Below are 8795 nucleotides of genomic sequence, written 5' to 3'. Positions count from 1 at the left end.
CGCCTGCTGGATGGCGGTCCAATTCTGGAGCACGAGTTCTTGAATTCAATGCTAGGAATTAACCATTTTTTTAATTTGTTGGTTGTTTCAGAAAACGTATTATTCAAAGAGAAATTAAAAACAGCCAAAAATAGAAGCATAAAAAAGTTTTAAATCTCGTTTCAAACCCACTGCTAGGGGGATTTTTTGAACGATAAGACGGTTGTGTAAGTGGCGATGAAGACAATCCATAAAAAAACACTATAAACTCTAAAAATAATACCCATTTTTTATAATTTTTTTTTCACCAAAAAATGTACCCAACGCACCTTTTTTTTATTTTTTAGAATTTTTGATTTGTTGTTAAAAAACGAAACATGCAACTTTTGAGCCACACAGGAGTACTCTTGGAAGGACGACAAAATATGTTCATAATGATTTATTTTTTTATATTAAGAATGAAAAATGTACTCTAAAACATTTCAAAAATCATTTTTTAAACTTTTAAAATAAATCAAATTTACTATCGAAAAATTATTTACAATTTCGATAACATAACCGTTTTCAAGTTGGGCATTTGAGAGTTCATTTCATTTCATTCAGTGTTCATAAATGTCCATTTCTGAAAATATCGTTTTGCCTTCCTCACCTTACTGAGGAAAGGCTATAAAATCACTCGGAAAATGAACTTTTTAATTAGACCTCCTAGACCTACCTTCATTTGTACATATCGACTCAGAATCACCAGCTGAGCAAATGTCTGTGTGTTTGGCTGTATGTAGACATGTGTACCAAATCAATGTCACTGGAATATCTCGTCACAGGCTCAACCGATTTTGGCCGGAATGGTTTTAATCGATCCGTCTTAACGTCCCCTACGTTGCTATTTAAAACCAATAAGTTTGACTAAGTATTTTAAAAGTTATGTTAAAAAAACTGTTTCATATAAACATAAAATTATGGTAAAAAGGGTGGTTTTTTCAAGAAACCTTCACATACTATATATTTTTAGAAAGCACATGAGAAGACCTTTTAGGTGGATCAAAAAAAAAAGTGATCGGACTTACCTATCGAAAGTTACGAGCACTTAAGAATTTAGCAGATTTTAATAACCTCACTTTTTTTCTTAATTTGTTTTTGTTTTCAAATTCAAATGCACAGGGTGATCCAAAATACTTGTGAAATGGAAGTCGATGATCGATAAATAGAGCTGTGCCGTGGTATTCAAAATTGGATAACCCAAAGAAGACTACTTTTTAATCAAAATCAAATGCTGGGTAAAACAACTACAGTAATCTGGGGCAAATCGGGACGCATGGGGCGAATAGGGTCCTAATAAGTGTATCCCCCTATCACATTTTGTCAATGACCATCGGAGTAAGGGACCATCCATAAACCACGTGGACACTATAGGGGGGGGGGGGGGGGGTTAAGCGATTGTCCACGCTCCATACAAAAAAGTTTTTTTTTGTATGGGCAATTGTCCACGAAGGGGGGGGGGGGGTTGAGATTCCCAAAAAAAGTGTCCAGGTGGTTTATGGATAGTCCCTAAGCGAGATACACTCAATGTTCACATTTCGATGCCTCTGTGATCTCTTATGCTACACTACATAGGAAAACCAGCTAGCTTAATACAAGAGAGCACAGAGGCATCGATTTGCTAAGCAAAAAGTAAATCTTTCCCAGTTCTTAAGGGGAACACCCTTGAAGAGTATCGGGGCCGGCATTTACAAAGCGAATTCAGTGGCAATTTCATTCTCAACATAATGTTAACATATTAAGGTTAATTTTAACATTCCATAGGTCGCCTCCCTAAGGTGTCGTGATAAGGTCCAGTGTGTGACGATACACTACCTTCCCTTCACTAAGCAATCGAATCCAGAAGGGAAATGATTACCAGTTGTGTTGGTCCGAGCCGGGATTTGAACCCCGATCTACCGCTTACGAGGCGGAAGCGTTACCAACGGGCTACGTGGCTCGGTCTTCGATTTGCTACGTTATCATAAATCGGCTTTTTATGAATCTTTGTCCTCCGATTCCTTAGCCCCAAATATCTCATTTTGCAACACTGTTTCCATACAAGCACGGGTATGAATCTTCAAGCAATTTCAATATGGCGACTTGTATCAGAAGAAAGTGAGGCATTTTCGCTAGTTCTCACTGTTCTGTGTTCTGCGTGCACGTCCGCAAATATCGACCACACACATACTAACACAAAGCGCCACCAAGAGGCAAAAGGTAGTTACGAATATTTTTGGCACTTTTGTTAAAAAATATACGGTTTTGCAAAAACAAATAACAAAACCAACTTTTAAGTGTAGTTCGACTATCAAACTTGTAATTCGTTGCTGATTTGTTGGGATTTTTTTTTAGTGTAATAAACAGGGCAGCTTCCACCACGCGGCGCCACCGTTTTGATTGAGAAAATGATACAGGTTTTTCAGACGAGTTTCAATCCCGTGATACAAGTCTCCATACAAATTTGGTAACTGTCCATAGAAAAGTGTAATACAAATGTTCGAAAATCTGTGCGGTTGTCCTTATTTTTTTGTATTGAATTGTCCACGACGGGGAGGGGGGGGGGAGTTTGGGTTGAGATTTCCAAAAAAGTATCCACGTGGGTTATGGATAGTCCCTTACGAAAAGCTGTTGATTTTTTTGCGAATACCAACACACATACACCAGTATTTCTTTGCGTTTAAGCTTTGCGTCTGTCATGCGCTCATTTTCTTCAAGCTTTTAAGACAATAGCCAAAATCTATTACTTCTTGATAGGCGTAACCTTAATAAATCAGTGTGCCTAACAGCTAATTTCCCATATAGTGAACCTTGTAGTGAACACTATTTATGGTATATTCAACTAGGGGAGCGTTCTTTTATTACGTAACGCAGTTGGGGCGGAGGGGGGGGGGTCGGAGGCCGTGTCACGCTCCATTAATTTTTTTAAAGATTTGTATGGAAATTTTGTTACGAGACGGGGGGTCTAAAAAATCCGATTTTTTGCGTTACGTAATTAAAGAATGCTCCCTAGGCACACCGATTTTATTAGACTGGTTGCAACGCGGCTCTACTTTGTTCTAGCTGTTTCATTTTTCAAATAGAACTGAAACAGACCACCCGCAACGCGGAGTTGCAGTTTTATTTTTCGAGCAGTATTTTGAAACCGGAATAAAACTGCTCGACGAGTTTGTTTCAAACGTGAGACGTTTTGGAACTGGAATAGAACTCAGTTTAAAAAAAAATCAGATATATAAAGATATCCTCGTATTCTTACACACACACACTGTGATGCTGTGTTGATAATCATACGCACACAATTAAAAGCATTTTTTTGAAACAACATTTAGATCAGCGCGTTGCGAGCACCGTGTTCTAGTTTCATTTCCGCCAGTTCTAAAAATTTAAAACTGCTCGCAATTTGAAACAATTATAAAACTTCGCGCTGCAGACAGTCTTAGGGAATACACTCAAACCCCGATGGTTTGACACCAACTGTTGTCAAACGAACGGGGTCACGTTTTAGTTTGACACCCCTTTTACACGGAGTTCACACACACTACCAAACGTTTGTTTTGATAATGTGCGTGAGTGACAGTTCGTCACTTTTTAGTTTGACTTTGACCAACCAACGGGGTACAAACTAAAAAAGTGTCAAACGAAAAAGTGACCAACCACCGGGTTAGAACTTTGCCCGAATCCTGACAGAACGCCTTGACTGGGATAGAACAGAATGGCACAGCTCTGTTGGTCGATCATCGTCTGTCATATTTTTATCAGAATCACCCTGTGTTTTCAAAATGGAAATAAACAAAGTTTGACAACGACTTGAGTGGCGGATAAATTTCTCCGGTGGACAAGGAGATCAACGGAAGTTTTTGCTCGGCGAAGCGGATTGCGACAAGTAGCTGAACGACACCAACCAGCTGTGCCCAGTATGGCGAGATTTAGCATCTACGCGAAAAAGCATCTACGCAGCACCGTACAATAACTGCTACCGGGTTGTGGTGCTGGAAAAGGTCTGGCCGGATCACTTCTGGAGCAACATTTGAAAAGGGCGCATAAGCATTTTGACAGCTAGAACTATTTTGCAAATTCCGAGCCAACAGGTAACTATTTAACAAAACCCACAACGTTAGAAGGTTGCTGGGAAGACCAGCTATTTTTTAACACATCGAGTTTTGTGAAAAAGTTACCTGTTGGCTCGGAATTTGCAAAATAGTTCTAGCTTTCAAAATGCTTATCCGCCCTTTTCTCGTGTTGCTCCAGGACTTTAACTTCTTTTTAGGTTTGTAATGACCACCCTCTTCCCTCTGTTTTAGACCGTCCCGTCGAAGAATTTGCTCAAGGTCCGCCTGATAGTATGGCAACGAGGCCTGCCTCGGATCCGGATTCGGATAAAGAACGCAGCGGAAATTGATTGCCGTGAGCTGGTGCAAATCGTTCAGCCACCGGTAACGACTTTCTTGTTGGGCATGCTGGGTGAAGCGGATGACAAGTTCGACGAGTTTGGAATTATTCCGATTATCTCGTCACGCACTGCCTTGGTGAAGTAGATCAGTGCCGTGGTGAGATTGGAGATCTGGTTTGTATCGATACCTCGGACGACGGTTCGTCCCTAGGGTTGATTGACGTTAACTACTGGCCGCATATCCCGCAGGACAAAAGCATCGTCCGAATTACGTTCGTTCATACGCAACCTGCTGGTCTACTCGATGACAAGCAAAATCCACGACCTGGATTCGACTGCCGGTAAAAATTCCAGACTGATCATCGAGCTCCTGCAAGACTTGAGGTCCGCATAACTTCACCTGGAACAGCTGTTTGAAAGGAAGCCCTACAAGTACGACGGTACGTCAAAGTGCTGATATGGCAACATTAGAGGCATGCTGGAATTTCCCCTAACTCTATACCTATCGACACAGAATCAAATTCTGAACAAATGTCTGTGCGTGTGTATTAGGGTGGGTACGTTTTTCAAAAAGTTCTCGGATCAAGTTTTAGTATGGTTCCCCTTGTAGGGCATGCCCATAGGGACTTTCATGCCAAATATCAGCTCATTTGGTTGTAAACTGGCTGCGCGCATCAGGGTTAAAGTTTACATGGGAATTACTATGGGAAATTGGAACTTTTTGTTCAAACGCTCCTACAGGTCTGGGAAAATCACGCGCCAACTTCTGGTATGGTCAGGCCTATGGGGAATGGTCTTGAGAACACTTTTCCCGAAGAGAGCATATGGATTCGTTGTCCCTAGACCTGGCGCATCGGCAAACAATCCGATGTCTCCGGAATCAACGGTTTTCCCTCAAAAAGCATCAAATTTTCCTTAGCATGCTATGAAAGCTCGATGAACACCGCGACGCCATCCATCAGGCATCTACCACGTGGTTGAAATATTTGCAAAAAAAAAATACAAATTTACTATGCATTCTGAATTCGACTGAATAATAACAGGATTACTCGAAATTTTCATTTTCTAGTTAAAAGAAGGTTTGCAATTGAATATTCCAGCCGTTTCTTACCCACGTGGTAGCTGCCTGACGGATGGCGTCGCGGTGTTCATCGAGCTTTCATAGCATGCTAAGGAAAATTTGATGCTTTTTGAGGGAAAACCGTTGATTCCGGAGACATCGGATTGTTTGCCGATGCGCCAGGTCTAGGGACAACGAATCCATATGCTCTCTTCGGGAAAAGTGTTCTCCAGACCATTCCCCATAGGCCTGACCATACCAGAAGTTGGCGCGTGATTTTCCCAGACCAGTAGGAGCGTTTGAACAAAAAGTTTCAATTTCCCGTAGTAATTCCCATGTAAACTTTAACCCTGATGCGCGCAGCCAGTTTACAACCAAATGAGCTGATATTTGGCATGAAAGTCCCTATGGGCATGCCCTACAAGGGGAACCATACTAAAACTTGATCCGAGAACTTTTTGAAAAACGTACCCACCCTAGTGTGTATGTTTGTAAGTCCGTGCTCTGAAAAATATGCACACGATTATCTCCGGATTAGCTGAACCGATTTGGACCGTTTTGGTCTCTTTCGATCCGTCTTGGGGTCCCACAAGACCCTAGTTAATATTATTAGGTTTACAAAAGTACTTCAAAAGTTATGCTTAAAAAATTTTTTAGCTAGACTTTGGAAGATTGTAAAAAGGGTGGTTTTTGTAAGAAACCCCGTCATGCTATATATTGGTAGAAAGGTATTTGAAAGACCTTTCCAATTCGTTCAAAAGATTGAAGATCTGACAACCCCATCAAAAGTTATGAGCACTTAAGTGTTATTTATACACATTTTTATCTCGGATCTATCATGCAACCCATCGTTGGATAGGTAATCAAAAGCCCTTTCCAACAAGCCCAGAAGATTGAAGATTTGACAACCCTATCGAAAGTTAGTGTAATGTTAGTACTTTAGTGTTTTTTTATACACTTTTTTTGAGGCCGGATCTCAGATATTTTGAAAATAAGTGTTATTTATACACTTTTTTGAGGCTGTGTAGTGTATTCACTTTATGAATGCGAGGAAGGCACCAACCACCTAAAGGTGGATTAAGTAATGTTTTTTTTTTTCAAATAGCTGAAAACATTAAAATAATTTTGGACATTGAAAATCATACTTATAGTCGAGCTTATAGTCGTATAAATAGAGCATTGCAGAGAATTTAAATTAAGAAGAATGAAAATTTCTAAGTGTTTTTCAATTTGCCTTAATTTCTCAAATGACGAATTCTTGTTAAAAAATGAACAATCTCTCAACTGATTTTTCTTTCTACTTGTTGGCGATTGTCCACGCTCCATACAAAGAAGATTTTTTGTATGGACAATTGTCATCAAGGGAGGGGGGGGGGTCTTAAATTAAAAAAAAAGTGTCCATTTGTTTTATGGATGGTCCCTTAACGTTTTAAAACTGAATTTCTGTATCGTCTACTTCTCGAGCTGTCTGAAGTCCAGACAAGGGGGTTGACACTCGATCATTCTGGAATAATTCCAGTTTCATTCCGGAATAATTGGAATGATGAAGATAATTTTTGTATTTCATGAGTATTTTCACATAAGAGTGAAACGTCTTAACTTGAATTTAACGTAAACTTGAGTCCAGATCTGGTGTGTCGTCTTTAATTGTTTGCCTTAGAATTTAATGGTCGTTGCTTGTATCGATTCCAGGATTTTGGTTGGTATTGGTTTTTTGTGATGCACGTCCACTCTGGCTCGTGTTTGGGACTCGACTGCGGTTTTACTGTTTGTGAAAAAAAAGTTAGTTGAAAAAAATGGGATTTCACTCTCTTCCACTTGTCTCTCAAAAATGATAAGTGTTGCTAGTATGATGAAAAATCATGGCATGCTTGTGGTGGTATAATTCAGCAACAATCTTCTTAGACAGTGCTGTTATATAATTACTATTTGCATTTGCAAATTCTGTTGTGTGACTGATTAGCATTGGAGTGCCAATTTACTGCTGATTTGTGGCATATTTTAATAGTGGAAGAAAGAGATTTTCTTTAAGGAAAAAACCTATTTTTTAATTTACTTATTAAAATATTTTGAAAACTATGATTTAAAAATCAGTAAGGAAAAATGTATCTGTTCAATGAATAATTACAAAATTTAAGCTCTGATTTCAAGACCCAATTGAAGGCACGTTCGACCAACGTGCTTGATTTATAGATTTGTTTTTCAAAATGGCTCAAACCGTGTCCCAAACATTGGTTTTGAAATAGAAATCTAGATTTCACACCTATTTCATCTCTATTTTATATCACGATTGCAAAATCATAAAGAACTCATTTTTTTTTTAAATATTATTAATAAGCAATCCCTAGAACCGTAAAATGCTTAATTATCTTACCAGGCATAACACATTTTTTCTTAATTGTCCTCATCGTCACTTACAACTCAGCTGAAGACTTTATATAGATCAGGTAATCCTTTCCCAATAAAAAGATTTTTAATTATTTATTTACGTACCATTTTGGTATGCTATTGCTTTTTTTTTCAAGAGGGGAGAATACAAGTGAGGAATCCTTGCTGATCCTTGCAATTGCTTAAAATTGGTGCTGATCATGCATTTTTTCGCATCGATTCTTACACTCATAAAACCTTTCACCACAGAGTTGCATGAAAATTCCGGTGGCAGCCGATTTCTGGTCCCAAACACCGTTTCACATGAGCCATGCAATTTTCACAATAAATTCACGTCAACCGTACTTGATTCTCACGCTACCCGCGCAACCCATACTAACACAACTAAATGTCACGTGAAATTCATGCCTGAAAAATTAGAGGCGTGGCTTGCAGTCAGCTGATTTTGGTTTGCATTAAGTTCATGTCACATTCGCATGGAAAGTGGTATGGAAAATATCCACTAACCAATTCATGCAATATTGTGGTGAAAAGTGACGACGATGAACTAAGATTGAACGTTGCGTGATTTTCCTGTCTGAAAATTTTGAGCCGGTCGCGGAAGTCTGATGGGGACAATCAGTTTGCTGCTGGTGCTCAACACCTGAGCATGGCTTCAGTTATTTTGTCTGTTATGGTGGATTTGGTTAGAAAATTAGAAGTTAGATTTATATTTGCGAATGTAAGTATTTCAGTGAAGATTTTCGTCATCATTTTAGCTAAGTTTCGAATCATTTTTTTATGTTTTTATTTTGTAGCCCACGGAACCAGAAATTCTGCGCGATCGGTGCCTCCATCATTACCAACAGTAGCATAAGGCTAGAGATGCGCATGGTTCAGCGGGACTGGCCAGCAAAGTCACCAAAGGAGCGAAGCGGGCTGAAAAGAAGGAGAAAAGGCACTGGCCGCCAACCGAAGTTG

General features: G+C 39.4%; 1 long non-coding RNA gene across 1 annotated transcript; it reads left to right on the top strand.

The window, feature by feature from the left end:
- Window positions 1–3628: 3628 nt before the first annotated feature.
- LOC120414361 (uncharacterized) lies at window positions 3629–4562 on the top strand. The gene is made up of 2 exons (XR_005605075.2): window positions 3629–3995; window positions 4299–4562. It is a non-coding gene; the product is annotated as an uncharacterized LOC120414361 (long non-coding RNA).
- The last annotated feature ends 4233 nt before the right edge of the window (window positions 4563–8795 follow it).

This window comes from Culex pipiens, chromosome 3 (assembly GCF_016801865.2).
Source record: "Culex pipiens pallens isolate TS chromosome 3, TS_CPP_V2, whole genome shotgun sequence".
NCBI classification, from domain to species: Eukaryota; Metazoa; Arthropoda; class Insecta; order Diptera; family Culicidae; genus Culex; species Culex pipiens.
Note: the sequence above shows the minus strand (reverse complement) of the source record. Positions and strands in the feature narration are given on the sequence as shown.